Raw genomic sequence first — 23,500 nt, 5'->3', positions numbered from 1 at the left:
ACGAAAATGGACGGATTTCTCAGGTTTTTACTACATATGAAAACTTTTCACATTCTCCCGTACAACTCGGCTGCTAGTCCTTCTTTCATGCAGAATCTTAAGGTCCTAGCTAATGTCCAAGGCACCAAAGCCAGCTACAAAGTCAATAATCGATACCTTAAACTTGAATTGTACTACTTCTTACTGGCTATTACATCAACTTAGAAGCTTCATCTGTGTTCTACTATGGTGCATTTAGTGTCTCTACATACCGCAGCACGCGACATAGCTTTGCAGACGATAAGTACAACCGTTTCAGAGAGGAGAGCGGCCAATGTGACGATCTGGCTTTAAGTCGATTCGTTAACAAATGACGATGGCGAACGGATCTCTCAGGTTTTTACTACATATGAACACTTTTCACAATCTCCCGTGCAACTCGGCTGCTAGTCCTCCTTTCATGCAGAATCTTAAGGTCCTAGCTCATGTCCAAGGCACCAAAGCCAGCTGAAAGTCAATAATCGATAAGTAAAACTTGAATTGTACTACTTCTTACTAACAATTACATCAACTTAGAAGGTTCATCCGTGTTTTACTATGGTATTTTTAGTGTCTCCGCATACCGCAGCACACGACATAGCTTTGCAGACGATAAGTACAACCGTTTCAGAGAGAAGGTCGGACAATGTGACGATCTGGCTTTAAGTCGATTCGATAACAAAAGACGAAAACGGACGGATTTCTCAGGTTAAAACTACATATTAACACATTTCACATTCTCCCGTGCAACTTTTGTGCTAGTCCTCCTCTCATGCAGATTCGTAAGGTCATAGCTCATGTCCAAGGCACCAAAGCCAGCTAAAAAGTCAATAATCGATACCTAAAACTTGAATTGTACTACTTCTTACTGTCTATTACATCATATTAGAAGCTTCATCTGTGTTCTACTGTGGTGCTTTTAGTGTCTCCACATACCGCAGCACACGACATAGCTTTGCAGACGATAAGTACAACCGTTTCAGAGAGAAGAGCGGCCAATGTGACGATCTGGCTTTAAGTCGATTCGATAACAAAAGACGAAAACGGACGGATTTCTCAGGTTAATACTACGTATTAACACTTTTCACATTCTCCCGTGCAACTTTTCTGCTAGTCCTCCTCTCATGCAGATTCGTAAGGACATAGCTCATGTCCAAGGCACCAAAGCCAGCTAAAAAGTCAATAATCGATACCTAAAACTTGAATTGTACCACTTCTTACTGGCTATTACATCAACTTAGAAGCTTCATCTGTGTCCTACTATGGTGATTTTAGTGTCTCCACATACCACAGCATGTGACATAGCTTTGCAGACGATAACTACAACCGTTTCATTGAGAAGAGCGGCCAATGTGACGATCTGGCTTTAAGTCGATTCGATAACAAATGACGAAAACGGACGGATTTCTCAGGTTTTTACTACATATGAACACTTTTCACATTCTCCCGTGCAACTCGGCTGCTAGTCCTCCTTTCATGCAGAATCTTAAGGTCCTACCTCATGTCCAAGGCACCAAAGCCAGCTAAAATTCAATAATCGATGCCCAAATCTTGAATTGTACAACTTCTTACTGGCTATTACATCAACTTAGAAGCTTCATCTGTGTTCTACTATGGTTATTTTGGTGTCCCCGCATACCGCAGCACGCGACATAGCTTCGCAGACGATAAGTACAACCGTTTCAGAGAGAAGAGTGGCCAATGTGACGATCCGGCTTTAAGTCGATTCGATAACAAATGACGAAAATGGACGGATTTCTCAGGTTTTTACTACATATGAAAACTTTTCATATCCTAACGTGCAGCTCGGCTGCTAGTCCTCCTTTCATGCAGAATCTTAAGGTCCTAGCTCATTTCCAAGGACCAAAGGTAGCTAAAAAGTCAATAATCGATATCTAAAATTTCAATTGTACTACTTCTTACTAGCTATTACATCAACTTAGAAGCTTCATCTGTGTTCCACTATGCTGCTTTTAGTGTCTCCGCATACTGCAGCACGCGACATAGCTTTGCAGACGATAAGTGCAACCGTTTCAGAGTGAAGGGCGGCCAATATCACGATCTGGCTTTAGGTCGATTCGATAACAAATGACGAAAACGGAAGGATTTCTCAGGTTTTTACTACATTTGAACACTTTTCATATTCTCCCAGGCAAGTCAGCTGCTAGTCCTCCTTTCATGCAGAATCTTAAGGTCCTAGCTCATGTCCAAGTCACGAAAGCCAGCTAAATCGTCAATAATCGATACCTAAAACTTGAATTGTACTACCTCTTACTGGCTATTACATCAGCTTAGAAGCTTCATCTGTGTTCTACTATGGTGATTTTAGTGTCTCCACATACCGCAGCACTCGACATAGCTTTGCAGACGATAAGTACAACCGTTTCAGATAGAAGAGCGGCCAATGTGACGATCTGGCTTTAAGACGATTCGATAACCAATGACGAAAACGTACGGATTTTTCGGGTTTTTACTACATATGAACACTTTTCACTTTCTCCCGTGCAACTCGGCTGCTAGTCCTCCTTTCATGCAGAATCTTAAGGTCCTAGCTCATGTCCAAGGCACCAAAGCCAGCTAAAAAGTCAATAATCGATATCTAAAATTTCAATTGTACTACTTCTTACTAGCTATTACATCAACTTAGAAGCTTCATCTGTGTTCTACTATGCTGCTTTTAGTGTCTCCGCATACTGCAGCACGCGACATAGCTTTGCAGACGATAAGTGCAACCGTTTCAGAGAGAAGAGCGGCCAATGTCACGATCAGGCTTTAAGTCGATTCGATAACAAACGACGAAAACGGACGGATTTCTCAGTTTTTTACTACATATGAACACTTTTCACATTCTCCAGTGCAACTCGGCTGCTAGTCCTCCTTTCATGCAGAATCTTAAGGTCCTAGCTCATGTCCAAGGCACCAAAGCCAGCTAAAAAGTCAATAATCGATACATAAAACTGGAATTGTACTACTTCTTACTGGCTATTACATCAACTTAGAAGCTTCATCTGTGTTCTACTATGGTGTTTTTAGTGTCTCCACATACCGCAGCACGCGACATAGCTTTCAGACGACAAGTACAGCCGTTTCAGAGAGAAGGGCGGACAATGTTACGATCTGGCCGTTAGTCGACTCGATAACAAAAGACGAAAACGGACGGATTTCTCAGGTTAATACTACATATGAGCACATTTCACATTCTCCCGTGCAACTTTTCTGCTAGTCTCCCTCTCATGCAGATTCTTAGGGTCCTAGCTCATGTCCAAGGCACCAAAGCCAGCTAAAAAGTCAATAACCGATACCTAAAACTTGAATTGTACTACTTCTTACTGGCTATTACATCAACTTAGAAGCTTCATCTGTGTCCTACTAAGGTGATTTTAGTGTCTCCACATACCGCAGCACGCGACATAGCTTTGCAGACGATAAGTACAACCGTTTCAGAAAGAAGAGCGGCCAATGTGACGATTCGGCTTTAAGTCGATTCGGTAATATATGACGATAACGAACGGATTTCCCAGGTTTTTACTACATATGAACACTTTTCACATTCTCCCATGCATCTCGGCTGCTAGTCCTCCATTCATGCAGAATCTTAAGGTCCTAGCTCATGTCCAAGGCACCAAAGCCAGCTAAAAATTTAATAATCGATACCTTAAACTTGAATTGTACTACCTCTTACTGGCTATTACATCAACTTATAAGCTTCATCTGTGTTCTACTATGGTGCTTTTAGTGTCTCCACATACCGCAGCACTCGACATAGCTTTGCAGACGATAAGTACAACCGTTTCAGAGAGAAGAGCGGCCAATGTGACGATCTGGCTTTAAGTCGATTCGATAACAAATGACGAAAACGGTCGGATTTCTCAGGTTTTTACTACATATGAACACTTTTCGCATTCTCACGTGCAAGGCGGCTGTTAGTCCTCCTTTCATGCAGAATCTTAAGGTCCTAGCTCATGTCCAAGGCACCAAAGCCAGCTACAAAGTCAATAATCGATACCTAAAACTTGAATTGTACTACTTCTTTCTGGCTATTACACCAACTTAGAAGCTTCATCTGTGTTCTACTATGGTGCTTTAAGTGTCTGCGCATACCGCAGCACGCGACATTGCATTGCAGACGATAAGTACAACAGCGTCAGAGGGAAGAGCGGCCAATGTGACGATCTGGCTTTAAGTCGATTCCATAACAAATGACGAAAACGGACGGATTTCTCAGGTTATTACTACATATGAACACATTCCACATTCTCCAGTGCAACTCGGCTGCTAACCCTCCTTTCATGCAAAATCTTAAGGTCCTAGCTCATGTCCAAGTCACCAAAGCCAGCTAAAAGTCAATAATCGATACCCAAAACTGGTGTTGTACTACATCTTACTGGCTATTACATCATCTTAGAAGCTTCATCTGTGTTCTACTATGGTGCTTTTAGTGTCTCCGCATACCGCAGCACGTGATATAGCTTTCAGACGATAAGTACAACCGTTTCGGAGAGAAGAGCGGCCAATGTGACGATCTGGCTTTAAGTCGATTCGATAACAAATGACAAAACGGACGGACTTCTCAGGTTTTTACTACATATGAACACTTTTCACATTCTCCCGTGCAACTCGGCTGCTAGTCCTCCTTTCATGCAGAATCTTAAGGTCCTAGCTCATGTACAAGGCACCAAAGCCAGCTAAAAAGTCAATAATCGATATCTAAAATTCCAATTGTACTACTTCTTACTAGCTATTACATCAACTTAGAAGCTTCATCTGTGCTCTACTATGGTGATTTTAGTGTCTCCGCATACCGCAGCACGCGACATAGCTTTGCAGACGATAAGTACAACCGTTTCAGAGAGAAGAGCGGCCAATGTCACGATCCGGTTTTAAGTCGATTCGATTACATATTACGAAAATGGACGGATTTCTCAGGTTTTTTACAACATATGAAAACTTTTCACATCCTCCTGTGCAACTCGGCTGCTAGTCCTCCTTTCATGCAGAATCTTAAGGTCCTAGCTTATGTCCAAGGCACCAAATCCAGCTAAAAAGTCAATAATCGATACCTAAAACTTGAATTGTACTACCTCTTACTAGCTATTACATCAACTTAGAAGCATCATCTGTGTTCTACTATGGTGCTTTTAGTTTCTCCACATGCCGCAGCACGCGACATAGCTTTGCAGACGATAAGTACAACCGTTTCAGAGAGAAGAGCAGCCAATGTGACGATCTGGCTTTAAGACGAATCGATAACCAATGACGAAAACGTATGGATTTCTCAGGTTTTTACTACATATGAACACTTTTCACATTCTCCCGTGCAACTCGGCTGCTAGTCCTTCTTTCATGCAGAATCTTTAGGTCCTAGCTCATGTCCAAGGCACCAAAGCCAGCTACAAAGTCAATAATCGATACCTAAAACTTGAATTGTACTACTTCTTACTGGCTATTACATCAACTTAGAAGATTCATCTGTGTTCTACTATGGTGCATTTAGTGTCTCTACATACCGCAGCACGCGACATAGCTTTGCAGACGATAAGTACAACCGTTTCAGAGAGGAGAGCGGCCAATGTGACGATCTGGCTTTAAGTCGATTCGTTAACAAATGACGATGGCGAACGGATCTCTCAGGTTTTTACTACATATGAACACTTTTCACAATCTCCCGTGCAACTCGGCTGCTAGTCCTCCTTTCATGCAGAATCTTAAGGTCCTAGCTCATGTCCAAGGCACCAAAGCCAGCTAAAAAGTCAATAATCGATACCTAAAACGTGAATTGTACTACTTCTTACTGGCTATTACATCAACTTAGAAGCTTCATCCGTGTTTTACTATGGTATTTTTAGTGTCTCCGCATACCGTAGCACACGACATAGCTTTGCAGACGATAAGTACAACCGTTTCAGAGAGAAGGGCGGACAATGTGACGATCTGGCTTTAAGTCGATTCGATAACAAAAGACGAAAACGGACGGATTTCTCAGGTTAAAACTACATATTAACACATTTCACATTCTCCCGTGCAACTTTTCTGCTAGTCCTCCTCTCATGCAGATTCGTAAGGTCATAGCTCATGTCCAAGGCACCAAAGCCAGCTAAAAAGTCAATAATCGATACCTAAAACTTGAATTGTACTACTTCTTACTCTCTATTACATCATATTAGAAGCTTCATCTGTGTGTACTATGGTGCTTTTAGTGTCTCCGCATACCGCAGCACGCGACATAGCTTTGCAGACGATAAGTACAACCGTTTCAGAGAGAAGAGCGGCCAATGTGACGATCTGGCTTTAAGTCGATTGGTTAACAAATGACGAAAACGGACGGATTTCTCAGGTTTTTACTACATATGTACACTTTTCACATTCTCCCGTGCAACTCGGCTGCTAGTCCTCCTTTCATGCAGAATCTTAAGATCCTAGCTTATGTCCAAGGCACCAAAGCCAGCTAAAACATGAATAATCGATACCTAAAACTTGAATTGTACTACTTCTTACTGGCTATTACATCATCCTAGAAGCTTCATCTGTGTTCTACTATGGTGCTTTTAGTGTCTCCGCATACCGCAGCACGCGACATAGCTTTGCAGACGATAAGTACAACCGTTTCAGAGAGAAGAGCGGCCAATGTGACGATCTGGCTTTAAGTCGATTCGATAATAGATGACGAAAACGGACGGATTTCTCAGGTTTTTACTACATATGAACACTTTTCACATTCTCCCGTGCAACTCGGCTGCTAGTCCTCCTTTCATGCCGAATCTTAAGGTCCTAGCTCATGTACAAGGCACCAAAGCCAGCTAAAAAGTCAATAATCGATATCTAAAATTCCAATTGTACTACTTCTTACTAGCTATTACATCAACTTAGAAGCTTCATCTGTGCTCTACTATGGTGATTTTAGTGTCTCCGCATACCGCAGCACGCGACATAGCTTTGCAGACGATAAGTACAACCGTTTCAGAGAGAAGAGCGGCCAATGTCACGATCCGGTTTTAAGTCGATTCGATTACATATTACGAAAATGGACGGATTTCTCAGGTTTTTTACAACATATGAAAACTTTTCACATCCTCCTGTGCAACTCGGCTGCTAGTCCTCCTTTCATGCAGAATCTTAAGGTCCTAGCTTATGTCCAAGGCACCAAATCCAGCTAAAAAGTCAATAATCGATACCTAAAACTTGAATTGTACTACCTCTTACTAGCTATTACATCAACTTAGAAGCATCATCTGTGTTCTACTATGGTGCTTTTAGTTTCTCCACATGCCGCAGCACGCGACATAGCTTTGCAGACGATAAGTACAACCGTTTCAGAGAGAAGAGCAGCCAATGTGACGATCTGGCTTTAAGACGAATCGATAACCAATGACGAAAACGTATGGATTTCTCAGGTTTTTACTACATATGAACACTTTTCACATTCTCCCGTGCAACTCGGCTGCTAGTCCTTCTTTCATGCAGAATCTTTAGGTCCTAGCTCATGTCCAAGGCACCAAAGCCAGCTACAAAGTCAATAATCGATACCTAAAACTTGAATTGTACTACTTCTTACTGGCTATTACATCAACTTAGAAGATTCATCTGTGTTCTACTATGGTGCATTTAGTGTCTCTACATACCGCAGCACGCGACATAGCTTTGCAGACGATAAGTACAACCGTTTCAGAGAGGAGAGCGGCCAATGTGACGATCTGGCTTTAAGTCGATTCGTTAACAAATGACGATGGCGAACGGATCTCTCAGGTTTTTACTACATATGAACACTTTTCACAATCTCCCGTGCAACTCGGCTGCTAGTCCTCCTTTCATGCAGAATCTTAAGGTCCTAGCTCATGTCCAAGGCACCAAAGCCAGCTAAAAAGTCAATAATCGATACCTAAAACGTGAATTGTACTACTTCTTACTGGCTATTACATCAACTTAGAAGCTTCATCCGTGTTTTACTATGGTATTTTTAGTGTCTCCGCATACCGTAGCACACGACATAGCTTTGCAGACGATAAGTACAACCGTTTCAGAGAGAAGGGCGGACAATGTGACGATCTGGCTTTAAGTCGATTCGATAACAAAAGACGAAAACGGACGGATTTCTCAGGTTAAAACTACATATTAACACATTTCACATTCTCCCGTGCAACTTTTCTGCTAGTCCTCCTCTCATGCAGATTCGTAAGGTCATAGCTCATGTCCAAGGCACCAAAGCCAGCTAAAAAGTCAATAATCGATACCTAAAACTTGAATTGTACTACTTCTTACTCTCTATTACATCATATTAGAAGCTTCATCTGTGTGTACTATGGTGCTTTTAGTGTCTCCGCATACCGCAGCACGCGACATAGCTTTGCAGACGATAAGTACAACCGTTTCAGAGAGAAGAGCGGCCAATGTGACGATCTGGCTTTAAGTCGATTGGTTAACAAATGACGAAAACGGACGGATTTCTCAGGTTTTTACTACATATGTACACTTTTCACATTCTCCCGTGCAACTCGGCTGCTAGTCCTCCTTTCATGCAGAATCTTAAGATCCTAGCTTATGTCCAAGGCACCAAAGCCAGCTAAAACATGAATAATCGATACCTAAAACTTGAATTGTACTACTTCTTACTGGCTATTACATCATCCTAGAAGCTTCATCTGTGTTCTACTATGGTGCTTTTAGTGTCTCCGCATACCGCAGCACGCGACATAGCTTTGCAGACGATAAGTACAACCGTTTCAGAGAGAAGAGCGGCCAATGTGACGATCTGGCTTTAAGTCGATTCGATAATAGATGACGAAAACGGACGGATTTCTCAGGTTTTTACTACATATGAACACTTTTCACATTCTCCCGTGCAACTCGGCTGCTAGTCCTCCTTTCATGCCGAATCTTAAGGTCCTAGCTCATGTACAAGGCACCAAAGCCAGCTAAAAAGTCAATAATCGATATCTAAAATTCCAATTGTACTACTTCTTACTAGCTATTACATCAACTTAGAAGCTTCATCTGTGCTCTACTATGGTGATTTTAGTGTCTCCGCATACCGCAGCACGCGACATAGCTTTGCAGACGATAAGTACAACCGTTTCAGAGAGAAGAGCGGCCAATGTCACGATCCGGTTTTAAGTCGATTCGATTACATATTACGAAAATGGACGGATTTCTCAGGTTTTTACTACATATGAAAACTTTTCACATCCTCCCGTGCAACTCGGCTGCTAGTCCTCCTTTCATGCAGAATCTTAAGGTCCTAGCTCATGTCCAAGGCACCAAATCCAGCTAAAAAGTCAATAATCGATACCTAAAACTTGAATTGTACTACCTCTTACTAGCTATTACATCAACTTAGAAGCTTCATCTGTGTTCTACTATGGTGCTTTTAGTTTCTCCACATGCCGCAGCACGCGACATAGCTTTGCAGACGATAAGTACAACCGTTTCAGAGAGAAGAGCAGCCAATGTGACGATCTGGCTTTAAGACGAATCGATAACCAATGACGAAAACGTATGGATTTCTCAGGTTTTTACTACATATGAACACTTTTCACATTCCCCCGTACAACTCGGCTGCTAGTCCTTCTTTCATGCAGAATCTTTAGGTCCTAGCTCATGTCCAAGGCACCAAAGCCAGCTACAAAGTCAATAATCGATACCTAAAACTTGAATTGTACTACTTCTTACTGGCTATTACATCAACTTAGAAGATTCATCTGTGTTCTACTATGGTGCATTTAGTGTCTCTACATACCGCAGCACGCGACATAGCTTTGCAGACGATAAGTACAACCGTTTCAGAGAGGAGAGCGGCCAATGTGACGATCTGGCTTTAAGTCGATTCGTTAACAAATGACGATGGCGAACGGATCTCTCAGGTTTTTACTACATATGAACACTTTTCACAATCTCCCGTGCAACTCGGCTGCTAGTCCTCCTTTCATGCAGAATCTTAAGGTCCTAGCTCATGTCCAAGGCACCAAAGCCAGCTAAAAAGTCAATAATCGATACCTAAAACGTGAATTGTACTACTTCTTACTGGCTATTACATTAACTTAGAAGCTTCATCCGTGTTTTACTATGGTATTTTTAGTGTCTCCGCATACCGTAGCACACGACATAGCTTTGCAGACGATAAGTACAACCGTTTCAGAGAGAAGGGAGGACAATGTGACGATCTAGCTTTAAGTCGATTCGATAACAAAAGACGAAAACGGACGGATTTCTCAGGTTAAAACTACATATTAACACATTTCACATTCTCCCGTGCAACTTTTCTGCTAGTCCTCCTCTCATGCAGATTCGTAAGGTCATAGCTCATGTCCAAGGCACCAAAGCCAGCTAAAAAGTCAATAATCGATACCTAAAACTTGAATTGTACTACTTCTTACTCTCTATTACATCATATTAGAAGCTTCATCTGTGTTCTACTATGGTGCTTTTAGTGTCTCCGCATACCGCAGCACGCGACATAGCTTTGCAGACGATAAGTACAACCGTTTCAGAGAGAAGAGCGGCCAATGTGACGATCTGGCTTTAAGTCGATTGGTTAACAAATGACGAAAACGGACGGATTTCTCAGGTTTTTACTACATATGTACACTTTTCACATTCTCCCGTGCAACTCGGCTGCTAGTCCTCCTTTCATGCAGAATCTTAAGATCCTAGCTCATGTCCAAGGCACCAAAGCCAGCTAAAACATGAATAATCGATACCTAAAACTTGATTTGTACTACTTCTTACTGGCTATTACATCATCCTAGAAGCTTCATCTGTGTTCTACTATGGTGCTTTTAGTGTCTCCGCATACCGCAGCACGCGACATAGCTTTGCAGACGATAAGTACAACCGTTTCAGAGAGAAGAGCGGCCAATGTGACGATCTGGCTTTAAGTCGATTCGATAATAGATGACGAAAACGGACGGATTTCTCAGGTTTTTACTACATATGAACACTTTTCACATTCTCCCGTGCAACTCGGCTGCTAGTCCTCCTTTCATGCCGAATCTTAAGGTCCTAGCTCATGTCCAAGGCACCAAAGCCAGCTAAAAAGTCCATAATCGATGCCCAAATCTTGAATTGTACTACTTCTTATTGGCTATTACATCAACTTAGAAGCTTCATCTGTGTTCTACTATGGTTATTTTGGTGTCTCCGCATACCGCAGCACGCGACATAGCTTTGCAGACGATAAGTACAACCGTTTCAGAGAGAAGAGCGGACAATGTTACGTTCTGGCCTTTAGTCGACACGATAACAAATGACGAAAACGGACGGATTTCTCAGGTTTTTACTACATATGAACACTTTTCACATTCTCCCGTGCAACTCGGCTGCTAGTCCTTCTTTCATGCAGAATCTTGAGGTCCTAGCTCATGTCCAAGGCACCAAAGCCAGCTAACAAGTCAATAATCAATACCTAAAACTTGAATTGTACTAATTCTTACTGGGTATTACATCAACTTAGAAGCTTCATCTGTGTCCTACTAAGGTGATTTTAGTGTCTCCACATACCGCAGCACGCGACATAGCTTTGCAGACGATAAGTACAACCGTTTCAGAGAGGAGAGCGGCCAATGTGACGATCTGGCTTTAAGTCGATTCGTTAACAAATGACGATGGCGAACGGATCTCTCAGGTTTTTACTACATATGAACACTTTTCACAATCTCCCGTGCAACTCGGCTGCTAGTCCTCCTTTCATGCAGAATCTTAAGGTCCTAGCTCATGTCCAAGGCACCAAAGCCAGCTAAAAAGTCAATAATCGATACCTAAAACGTGAATTGTACTACTTCTTACTGGCTATTACATCAACTTAGAAGCTTCATCCGTGTTTTACTATGGTATTTTTAGTGTCTCCGCATACCGTAGCACACGACATAGCTTTGCAGACGATAAGTACAACCGTTTCAGAGAGAAGGGCGGACAATGTGACGATCTGGCTTTAAGTCGATTCGATAACAAAAGACGAAAACGGACGGATTTCTCAGGTTAAAACTACATATTAACACATTTCACATTCTCCCGTGCAACTTTTCTGCTAGTCCTCCTCTCATGCAGATTCGTAAGGTCATAGCTCATGTCCAAGGCACCAAAGCCAGCTAAAAAGTCAATAATCGATACCTAAAACTTGAATTGTACTACTTCTTACTCTCTATTACATCATATTAGAAGCTTCATCTGTGTTCTACTATGGTGCTTTTAGTGTCTCCGCATACCGCAGCACGCGACATAGCTTTGCAGACGATAAGTACAACCGTTTCAGAGAGAAGAGCGGCCAATGTGACGATCTGGCTTTAAGTCGATTGGTTAACAAATGACGAAAACGGACGGATTTCTCAGGTTTTTACTACATATGTACACTTTTCACATTCTCCCGTGCAACTCGGCTGCTAGTCCTCCTTTCATGCAGAATCTTAAGATCCTAGCTTATGTCCAAGGCACCAAATCCAGCTAAAACATGAATAATCGATACCTAAAACTTGAATTGTACTACTTCTTACTGGCTATTACATCATCCTAGAAGCTTCATCTGTGTTCTACTATGGTGCTTTTAGTGTCTCCGCATACCGCAGCACGCGACATAGCTTTGCAGACGATAAGTTCAACCGTTTCAGAGAGAAGAGCGGCCAATGTGACGATCTGGCTTTAAGTCGATTCGATAATAGATGACGAAAACGGACGGATTTCTCAGGTTTTTACTACATATGAACACTTTTCACATTCTCCCGTGCAACTCGGCTGCTAGTCCTCCTTTCATGCCGAATCTTAAGGTCCTAGCTCATGTACAAGGCACCAAAGCCAGCTAAAAAGTCAATAATCGATATCTAAAATTCCACTTGTACTACTTCTTACTAGCTATTACATCAACTTAGAAGCTTCATCTGTGCTCTACTATGGTGATTTTAGTGTCTCCGCATACCGCAGCACGCGACATAGCTTTGCAGACGATAAGTACAACCGTTTCAGAGAGAAGAGCGGCCAATGTCACGATCCGGTTTTAAGTCGATTCGATTACATATTACGAAAATGGACGGATTTCTCAGGTTTTTACTACATATGAAAACTTTTCACATCCTCCCGTGCAACTCGGCTGCTAGTCCTCCTTTCATGCAGAATCTTAAGGTCCTAGCTCATGTCCAAGGCACCAAAATCCAGCTAAAAAGTCAATAATCGATACCTAAAACTTGAATTGTACTACCTCTTACTAGCTATTACATCAACTTAGAAGCTTCATCTGTGTTCTACTATGGTGCTTTTAGTTTCTCCACATGCCGCAGCACGCGACATAGCTTTGCAGACGATAAGTACAACCGTTTCAGAGAGAAGAGCAGCCAATGTGACGATCTGGCTTTAAGACGAATCGATAACCAATGACGAAAACGTATGGATTTCTCAGGTTTTTACTACATATGAACACTTTTCACATTCCCCCGTACAACTCGGCTGCTAGTCCTTCTTTCATGCAGAATCTTTAGGTCCTAGCTCATGTCCAAGGCACCAAAGCCAGCTACAAAGTCAATAATCGATACCTAAAACTTGAATTGTACTACTTCTTACTGGCTATTACATCAACTTAGAAGATTCATCTGTGTTCTACTATGGTGCATTTAGTGTCTCTACATACCGCAGCACGCGACATAGCTTTGCAGACGATAAGTACAACCGTTTCAGAGAGGAGAGCGGCCAATGTGACGATCTGGCTTTAAGTCGATTCGTTAACAAATGACGATGGCGAACGGATCTCTCAGGTTTTTACTACATATGAACACTTTTCACAATCTCCCGTGCAACTCGGCTGCTAGTCCTCCTTTCATGCAGAATCTTAAGGTCCTAGCTCATGTCCAAGGCACCAAAGCCAGCTAAAAAGTCAATAATCGATACCTAAAACGTGAATTGTACTACTTCTTACTGGCTATCACATTAACTTAGAAGCTTCATCCGTGTTTTACTATGGTATTTTTAGTGTCTCCGCATACCGTAGCACACGACATAGCTTTGCAGACGATAAGTACAACCGTTTCAGAGAGAAAGGCGGACAATGTGACGATCTAGCTTTAAGTCGATTCGATAACAAAAGACGAAAACGGACGGATTTCTCAGGTTAAAACTACATATTAACACATTTCACATTCTCCCGTGCAACTTTTCTGCTAGTCCTCCTCTCATGCAGATTCGTAAGGTCATAGCTCATGTCCAAGGCACCAAAGCCAGCTAAAAAGTCAATAATCGATACCTAAAACTTGAATTGTACTACTTCTTACTCTCTATTACATCATATTAGAAGCTTCATCTGTGTTCTACTATGGTGCTTTTAGTGTCTCCGCATACCGCAGCACGCGACATAGCTTTGCAGACGATAAGTACAACCGTTTCAGAGAGAAGAGCGGCCAATGTGACGATCTGGCTTTAAGTCGATTGGTTAACAAATGACGAAAACGGACGGATTTCTCAGGTTTTTACTACATATGTACACTTTTCACATTCTCCCGTGCAACTCGGCTGCTAGTCCTCCTTTCATGCAGAATCTTAAGATCCTAGCTCATGTCCAAGGCACCAAAGCCAGCTAAAACATGAATAATCGATACCTAAAACTTGATTTGTACTACTTCTTACTGGCTATTACATCATCCTAGAAGCTTCATCTGTGTTCTACTATGGTGCTTTTAGTGTCTCCGCATACCGCAGCACGCGACATAGCTTTGCAGACGATAAGTACAACCGTTTCAGAGAGAAGAGCGGCCAATGTGACGATCTGGCTTTAAGTCGATTCGATAATAGATGACGAAAACGGACGGATTTCTCAGGTTTTTACTACATATGAACACTTTTCACATTCTCCCGTGCAACTCGGCTGCTAGTCCTCCTTTCATGCCGAATCTTAAGGTCCTAGCTCATGTCCAAGGCACCAAAGCCAGCTAAAAAGTCCATAATCGATGCCCAAATCTTGAATTGTACTACTTCTTATTGGCTATTACATCAACTTAGAAGCTTCATCTGTGTTCTACTATGGTTATTTTGGTGTCTCCGCATACCGCAGCACGCGACATAGCTTTGCAGACGATAAGTACAACCGTTTCAGAGAGAAGAGCGGACAATGTTACTTTCTGGCCTTTAGTCGACTCGATAACAAATGACGAAAACGGACGGATTTCTCAGGTTTTTACTACTTATGAACACTTTTCACATTCTCCCGTGCAACTCGGCTGCTAGTCCTTCTTTCATGCAGAATCTTGAGGTCCTAGCTCATGTCCAAGGCACCAAAGCCAGCTAACAAGTCAATAATCAATACCTAAAACTTGAATTGTACTAATTCTTACTGGGTATTACATCAACTTAGAAGCTTCATCTGTGTCCTACTAAGGTGATTTTAGTGTCTCCACATACCGCAGCACGCGACATAGCTTCGCAGACGATAAGTACAACCGTTTCAGAGAGAAGAGCCTCCAATGTCACGATCCGGCTTTAAGTCGATTCGGTAATATATGGCGATAACGAAAGGATTTCTCAGGTTTTTACTACATATGAACACTTTTCACATTCTCCCATGCATCTCGGCTGCTAGTCCTCCTTTCATGCAGAATCTTAAGGTCCTAGCTCATGTCCAAGGCACCAAAGCCAGCTAAAAATTTAATAATCGATACCTTAAACTTGAATTGTACTACCTCTTACTGGCTATTACATCAACTTATAAGCTTCATCTGTGTTCTACTATGGTGCTTTTAGTGTTTCCACATACCGCAGCACTCGACATAGCTTTGCAGACGATAAGTACAACCGTTTCAGAGAGAAGAGCGTCCAATGTGACGATCCGGCTTTAAGTCGATTCGTTAACAAATGACGATGGCGAACGGATCTCTTAGGTTTTTACTACATATGAACACTTTTCACAATCTCCCGTGCAATTCGGCTGCTAGTCCTCCTTTCACGCAGAATCTTAAGGTCCTAGCTCATGTCCAAGGCACCAAAGCCAGCTACAAAGTCAATAATCGATACCTAAAACTTGAATTGTACTACTTCTTACTGGCTATTACATCAACTTAGAAGCTTCATCTGTGTTCTACTATGGTGCTTTTAGTGTCTCCGCATACCGCAGCACGCGACATAGCTTTGCAGACGATAAGTTCAACCGTTTCAGAGAGAAGAGCGGCCAATGTCACGATCCGGTTTTAAGTCGATTCGATTACATATTACGAAAATGGACGGATTTCTCAGGTTTTTACTACATATGAAAACTTTTCACATCCTCCCGTGCAACTCGGCTGCTAGTCCTCCTTTCATGCAAAATCTTAAGGTCCTAGCTCATGTCCAAGGCACCAAAGCCAGCTAAAAAGTCAATAATCGATACCTAAAACTTGAATTGTACTACCTCTTACTAGCTATTACATCAACTTAGAAGCTTCATCCGTGTTTTACTATGGTATTTTTAGTGTCTCCGCATACCGCAGCACACGACATAGCTTTGCAGACGATAAGTACAACCGTTTCAGAGAGAAGGGCGGACAACGTGACGATCTGGCTTTAAGTCGATTCGATAACAAAAGACGAAAACGGACGGATTTCTCAGGTTTAAACTACATTTTAACACATTTCACATTCTCCCGTGCAACGTTCCTGCTAGTCCTCCTCTCATGCAGATTCGTAAGGTCATAGCTCATGTCCAAGGCACCAAAGCCAGCTAAAAAGTGAATAATCGATACCTAAAACTTGAATTTTACTACTTCTTACTCTCTATTACATCATATTAGAAGCTTCATCTGTGTTGTACTATGGTGCTTTTAGTGTCTCCGCATACCGCAGCACGCGACATAGCTTTCAGACGATAAGTACAACCGTTTCGGAGAGAAGAGCGCCCAATGTGACGATCTGGCTTTAAGTCGATTCGATAACAAATGACAAAACGGACGGACTTCTCAGGTTTTTACTACATATGAACACTTTTCACATTCTCCCGTGCAACTCGGCTGCTAGTCCTCCTTTCATGCAGAATCTTAAGGTCCTAGCTCATGTCCAAGGCACCAAAGCCAGCTAAAAAGTCAATAATCGATATCTAAAATTCCAATTGTACTACTTCTTACTAGCTATTACATCAACTTAGAAGCTTCATCTGTGTTCTACTATGGTGCTTTAAGTGTCTCCGCATACCGCAGCACGCGACATAGCTTTGCAGACGATAAGTACAACCGTTTCAGAGAGAAGAGCGGCCAATGTCACGATCCGGTTTTAAGTCGATTCGATAACAAATGACGAAAATGGATCGATTTCTCAGGTTTTTACTACATATGAAAACTTTTCACATTCTCCCGTGCAACTCGGCTGCTAGTCCTCCTTTCATACAGAATCTTAAGGTCCTAGCTCATGTCCAAGGCACCAAAGCCAGCTAAAAAGTCAATAATCGATACTTAAAACTTGAATTGTACTACCTCTTACTAGCTATTACATCAACTTAGAAGCTTCATCTGTGTTCTACTATGGTGCATTTAGTGTCTCTGCATACCGCAGCACGCGACATAGCTTTGCAGATGATAAGTACAACCGTTTCAGAGAGGAGAGCGGCCAATGTGACGATCTGGCTTTAAGTCGATTCCATAACAAATGACGAAAACGGACGGATTTCTCAAGTTTTTACTACATATGAACACTTTTCACATTCTCCCGTGCAACTCAGCTGCTAGCCCTCCTTTCATGCAGAATCTTAAGGTCCTAGCTCATGTCCAAGGCACCAAAGCCAGCTAAAAGTCAATAATCGATACCTAAAACTGGTATTGTATTAATTCTTACTGGCTATTACATCATCTTAGAAGCTTCATCTGTGTTCTACTATGGTGCTTTTAGTGTCTCCGCATACCGCAGCAACGCGACATAGCTTTGCAGACGATAAGTACAACCGTTTCAGAGAGTAGAGCGGAAAATGTGACGATCTGGCTTTAAGTCGATTCGATAACAAATGACGATGGCGAACGGATCTCTCAGGTTTTTACTACATATGAGCACTTTTCACATTCTCTCGTGCAACGTGGCTGCTAGTCCTCCTCTCATGCAGATTCTTAGGGTCCTAGCTCATGTAAAAGGCACCAAAGCCAGCTAAAAAGTCAATAATCGATACCTAAAACTTGAATTGTACTACTTCTTACTGGCCATTAAATCAACATAGAAGCTTCATCTGTGTTCTACTATGGTGATTTTAGTGTCTTCGCATACCGCAGAACGCGACATAGCTTTGCAGTCGATAAGTACAACCGTTTCAGAGAGCAGAGCGGCCAATGTGACGATCTGGCTTAAAGTCCATTCGATAAAAAATGACGATAACGAACGGATTTCTCAGGTTTTTACTACGTATGAACACTTTTCACATTGTCCCGCGCAACTCGGCTGCTAGTCCTCCTTTCATGCAGAATCTTATGGTCCTAGCTCATGTCCAAGGCACCAAAGCCAGCTAAAACGTCAATAATCGATACCTAAAACTTGAGTTGTACTACTTCTTACTGGCTATTACATCAACTTAGAAGCTTCATCTGTGTTCTGCTATGGTGCTATTAGAGTCTCCACATACCGCAGCACTGCGACATAGCTTTGCGGACGATAAGTACAACCGTTTCGGAGAGAAGAGCGGGCAATGTGACGATCTGGCTTTAAGTCGATTCGATAACAAATGACGAATACAGACGGATTTCTCAGGTTTTTAGCACATATGAACACTTTTCACACTCTCTCGTGCAACTCGGCATGCTAGTCCTCGTTTCATGCAGAATCTTATGGTCCTAGCTCATGTCCAAGGCACCAAAGCCAGCTAAAAAGTCAATAATCGATATCTAGAACTTGAGACGTACTACTTCTTACTGGCTATTACATCTACTTAGAAGCTTCATCTGTGTTCTACTATGGTGCTTTTAGAGTCTCCACACACCGCAACACGCGACATAGCTTTGCTGACGATATGTACAACCGTTTCAGAGAGAAGACCGGCCAATGTGACGACCTGGCTTTAAGTCGATTCGATAACAAATGACGGAAACGGACGGATTTCTCAGGTTTTTACTACATATGAACACTTTTCACATTCTCCCGTGCAACTCGCCTGCTAGTCCTCCTTTCATGCAGAATCTTAAGGTCGTAGCTCATGTCCAAGGCACCAAAGCCAGCTAAAAAGTCAATAATCGACACTTAAAACTTGAATTGTACTACTTCTTACTCGTTATTACATCAACTTAGAAGCTTCATCTGTGTTCTACTATGGTGCTTTTAGTGCCACCACATACCGCATCACGCGACATAGCTTTGCAGACGATAAGTACAACCGCTTTAGAGAGAAGAGCGGCCAATGTGACGATCTGGCTTTAAGTCGATTCGATAACAAATGACGAAAACGGACGGATTTCTCAGGTTTTTACTACATATGAACACTTTTCACATCCTCCCATGCAACTTGGCTGCTAGTCCTCCTTTCATGCAGAATCTTAAGGTCTTAGCTCAGGTCCAATGCACCAAAGCCAGCTAAAAAGTCAATAATCGATACCTAAAACTTGGATTGTACTACTTCTTACTGGTTATTACATCAACTTTGAAGCTTCATCTGTGATCTACTATGGTGCTATTAGTGTCTCCGCATAACGCAGCACGCGACATAGCTTTGCAGGCGATAGGTACAACCGTTTCAGAGCGAAGAGCGGCCAATGTGACGATCTGGCTTTAAGTCGATTCAATAACAAATGACGAAAACGGACGGATGTCTCAGGTTTTTACTACATATGAACACTTTTCACATCCTCCCGTGCAACTCTGCTGCTAGTCCTCCTTTCATGCAGAATCTTAAGGTCCTAGCTCATGTCCAAGGCACCAAAGCCAGCTAAAAAGTCAATAATCGATACTTAAAACTTGAATTGTACTACTTCTTACTGGCTATTACATCATCTTAGAAACTTCATCTGTGTTCTACTATGGTGCTTTTAGTGTCTCCACATACCGCAGCACGCGACATAGCTTTGCAGACGATAAGTACAACCGTTTCAGAGAGAAGAGCGGCCAATGTGACGATCTGGCTTTAAGTAGATTCCATAACAAATGACGAATACGGACGAATTTCTCAGGTTTTTACTACATATGAACACTGTTCACAATCTCGCGTGCAATTCGGCTGCTAGTCCTCCTTTCATGCAGAATCGTAAGGTCCTAGCTCATGTCCAAGGCACCAAAGCCAGCTAAAAAGTCAATAATCGATACCTAAATCTGGTATTGTACTAAATCTTACTGGCTATTACATCATCTTAGAAGCTTCATCTGTGTTCTACTATGGTGCTTTTAGTGTCTCCGCATACTGCAGCACGCGACATAGCTTTCAGACGATAAGTACAACAGTTTCAGAGAGAAGAGTGGCCAATGTGACGATCTGGCTTTAAGTCGATTCGATAACAAATGACGAAAACGGACGGGTTTCTCAGGTTTTTACTACATATGAAAACTTTTCACATTCTCCCGTGCAACTCGGCTGCTAGTCCTCCTTTCATGCAGAATCTTATGGTCCTAGCTGATGTCCAAGGCACCAAAGCCAGCTAAAATGTCAATAATCGATACCTAGAACTTGAGTTGTACTACTTCTTACTGGCTATTACATCATCTTAGAAGCTTCATCTGTGATCCACTATGGTGCTTTTAGTGTCTCCGCATACCGCAGCACGCGACATAGCTTTCAGACGATAAGTACAACCGATTCAGAGAGAAGAGCGGCCAATGTGACGATCTGGCTTTAAGTCGATTCGATAACAAATGACGAATACAGACGGATTTCTCAGGTTTTTACTACATATGAACACTTTTCACACTCTCTCGTGCAACTCGGCATGCTAGTCCTCGTTTCATGCAGATTCTTATGGTCCTAGCTCATGTCCAAGGCACCAAAGCCAGCTAAAAAGTCAATAATCGATATCTAGAACTTGAGATGTACTACTTCTTACTGGCTATTACATCAACTTAGAAGCTTCATCTGTGTTCTACTATGGTGCTTTTAGAGTCTCCACACACCGCAACACGTGACATAGCTTGGCAGACGATATGTACAACCGTTTCAGAGAGAAGAGCGGCCAATGTGACGACCTGGCTTTAAGTCGATTCGATAACAAATGACGGAAACGGACGGATTTCTCAGGTTTTTACTACATATGAACACTTTTCACATTCTCCCGTGCAACTCGTCTGCTAGTCCTCCTTTCATGCAGAATCTTAAGGTCCTAGCTCATGTCCAAGGCACCAAAGCCAGCTAAAAAGTCAATAATCGATACTTAAAACTTGAATTGTACTACTTCTTACTGGTTATTACATCAACTTTGAAGCTTCATCTGTGATCTACTATGGTGCTATTAGTGTCTCCGCATAACGCAGCACGCGACATAGCTTTGCAGGCGATAGGTACAACCGATTTAGAGAGAAGAGCGGCCAATGTGACGATCTGGCTTTAAGTCGATTCGATAACAAATGACGAAAACGGACGGATTTCTCAGGTTTTTACTACATATGAACACTTTTCACATCCTCCCGTGCAACTTGGCGGCTAGTCCTCCTTTCATGCAGAATCTTAAGGTCTTAGCTCACGTCCAATGCACCAAAGCCAGCTAAAAAGTCAATAATCGATACCTAAAACTTGGACTGTACTACTTCTTACTGGTTATTACATCAACTTTGAAGCTTCATCTGTGATCTACTATGGTGCTATTAGTGTCTCCGCATAACGCAGCACGCGACATAGCTTTGCAGGCGATAGGTACAACCGTTTCAGAGCGAAGAGCGGCCAATGTGACGATCTGGCTTTAAGTCGATTCAATAACAAATGACGAAAACGGACGGACGTCTGAGGTTTTTACTACATATGAACACTTTTCACATCCTCCCGTGCAACTCGGCTGCTAGTCCTCCTTTCATGTAGAATCTTAAGGTCCTAGCTCATGTCCAAGGCACCAAAGCCAGCTAAAAAGTCAATAATCGATACTTAAAACTTGAATTGTACTACTTCTTACTGGCTATTACATCATCTTAGAAACTTCATCTGTGTTCTACTATGGTGCTTTTAGTGTCTCCGCATACCGCAGCACGCGACATAGCTTTGCAGACGATAAGTACAACCGTTTCAGAGAGAAGAGCGGCCAATGTGACGATCTGGCTTTAAGTAGATTCCATAACAAATGACGAATACGGACGAATTTCTCAGGTTTTTACTACATATGAACACTGTTCGCAATCTCGCGTGCAATTCGGCTGCTAGTCCTCCTTTCATGCAGAATCGTAAGGTCCTAGCTCATGTCCAAGGCACCAAAGCCAGCTAAAAAGTCAATAATCGATACCTAAATCTGGTATTGTACTAATTCTTACTGGCTATTACATCATCTTAGAAGCTTCATCTGTGTTCTACTATGGTGCTTTTAGTGTCTCCGCATACTGCAGCACGCGACATAGCTTTCAGACGATAAGTACAACAGTTTCAGAGAGAAGAGTGGCCAATGTGACGATCTGGCTTTAAGTCGATTCGATAACAAATTACGAAAACGGACAGATTTCTCAGGTTTTTACTACATATGAACACTTTTCACATTCTCCCGTGCAACTCGGCTGCTAGTCCTCCTTTCATGCAGAATCTTATGGTAATAGCTCATGTCCAAGGCACCAAAGCCAGCGAAAATGTCAATAATCGATTCCTAGAACTTGAGTTGTACTACTTCTTACTGGCTATTACATCATCTTAGAAGCTTCATCTGTGTTCTACTATGGTGCTTTTAGTGTCTCCGCATACCGCAGCACGCGACATAGCTTTCAGACGATAAGTACAACCGGTTCAGAGAGAAGAGCGGCCAATGTGACGATCTGGCTTTAAGTCGATTCGATAACAAATGACGAATACAGACGGATTTCTCAGGTTTTTACTACATATGAACACTTTTCACACTCTCTCGTGCAACTCGGCATGCTAGTCCTCGTTTCATGCAGAATCTTATGGTCCTAGCTCATGTCCAAGGCACCAAAGCCAGCAAAAAAGTCAATAATCGATATCTAGAACTTGAGATGTACTACTTCTTACTGGGTATTACATCAACTTAGAAGCTTCATCTGTGTTCTACTATGGTGCTTTTAGAGTCTCCACACACCGCAACACGCGACATAGCTTTGCAGACAATATGTACAACCGTTTCAGAGAGAAGACCGGCAAATGTGACGACCTGGCTTTAAGTCGATTCGATAACAAATGACGGAAACGGACGGATTTCTCTGGTTTTTACTACATATGAACACTTTTCACATCCTCCCGTGCAACTCGCCTGCTAGTCCTCCTTTCATGCAGAATCTTAAGGTCCTAGCTCATGTCCAAGGCACCAAAGCCAACTAAAAAGTCAATAATCGACACTTAAAACTTGAATTGTACTACTTCTTACTGGTTATTACATCAACTTAGAAGCTTCATCTGTGTTCTACTATGGTTCTTTTAGTGCCTCCACATACCGCATCACGCGACATAGCTTTGCAG

The sequence above is a fragment of the Schistocerca gregaria genome, unplaced genomic scaffold (assembly GCF_023897955.1).
Source record: "Schistocerca gregaria isolate iqSchGreg1 unplaced genomic scaffold, iqSchGreg1.2 ptg000552l, whole genome shotgun sequence".
NCBI lineage: Eukaryota > Metazoa > Arthropoda > Insecta > Orthoptera > Acrididae > Schistocerca > Schistocerca gregaria.
This window is presented reverse-complemented; position numbering follows the sequence as displayed.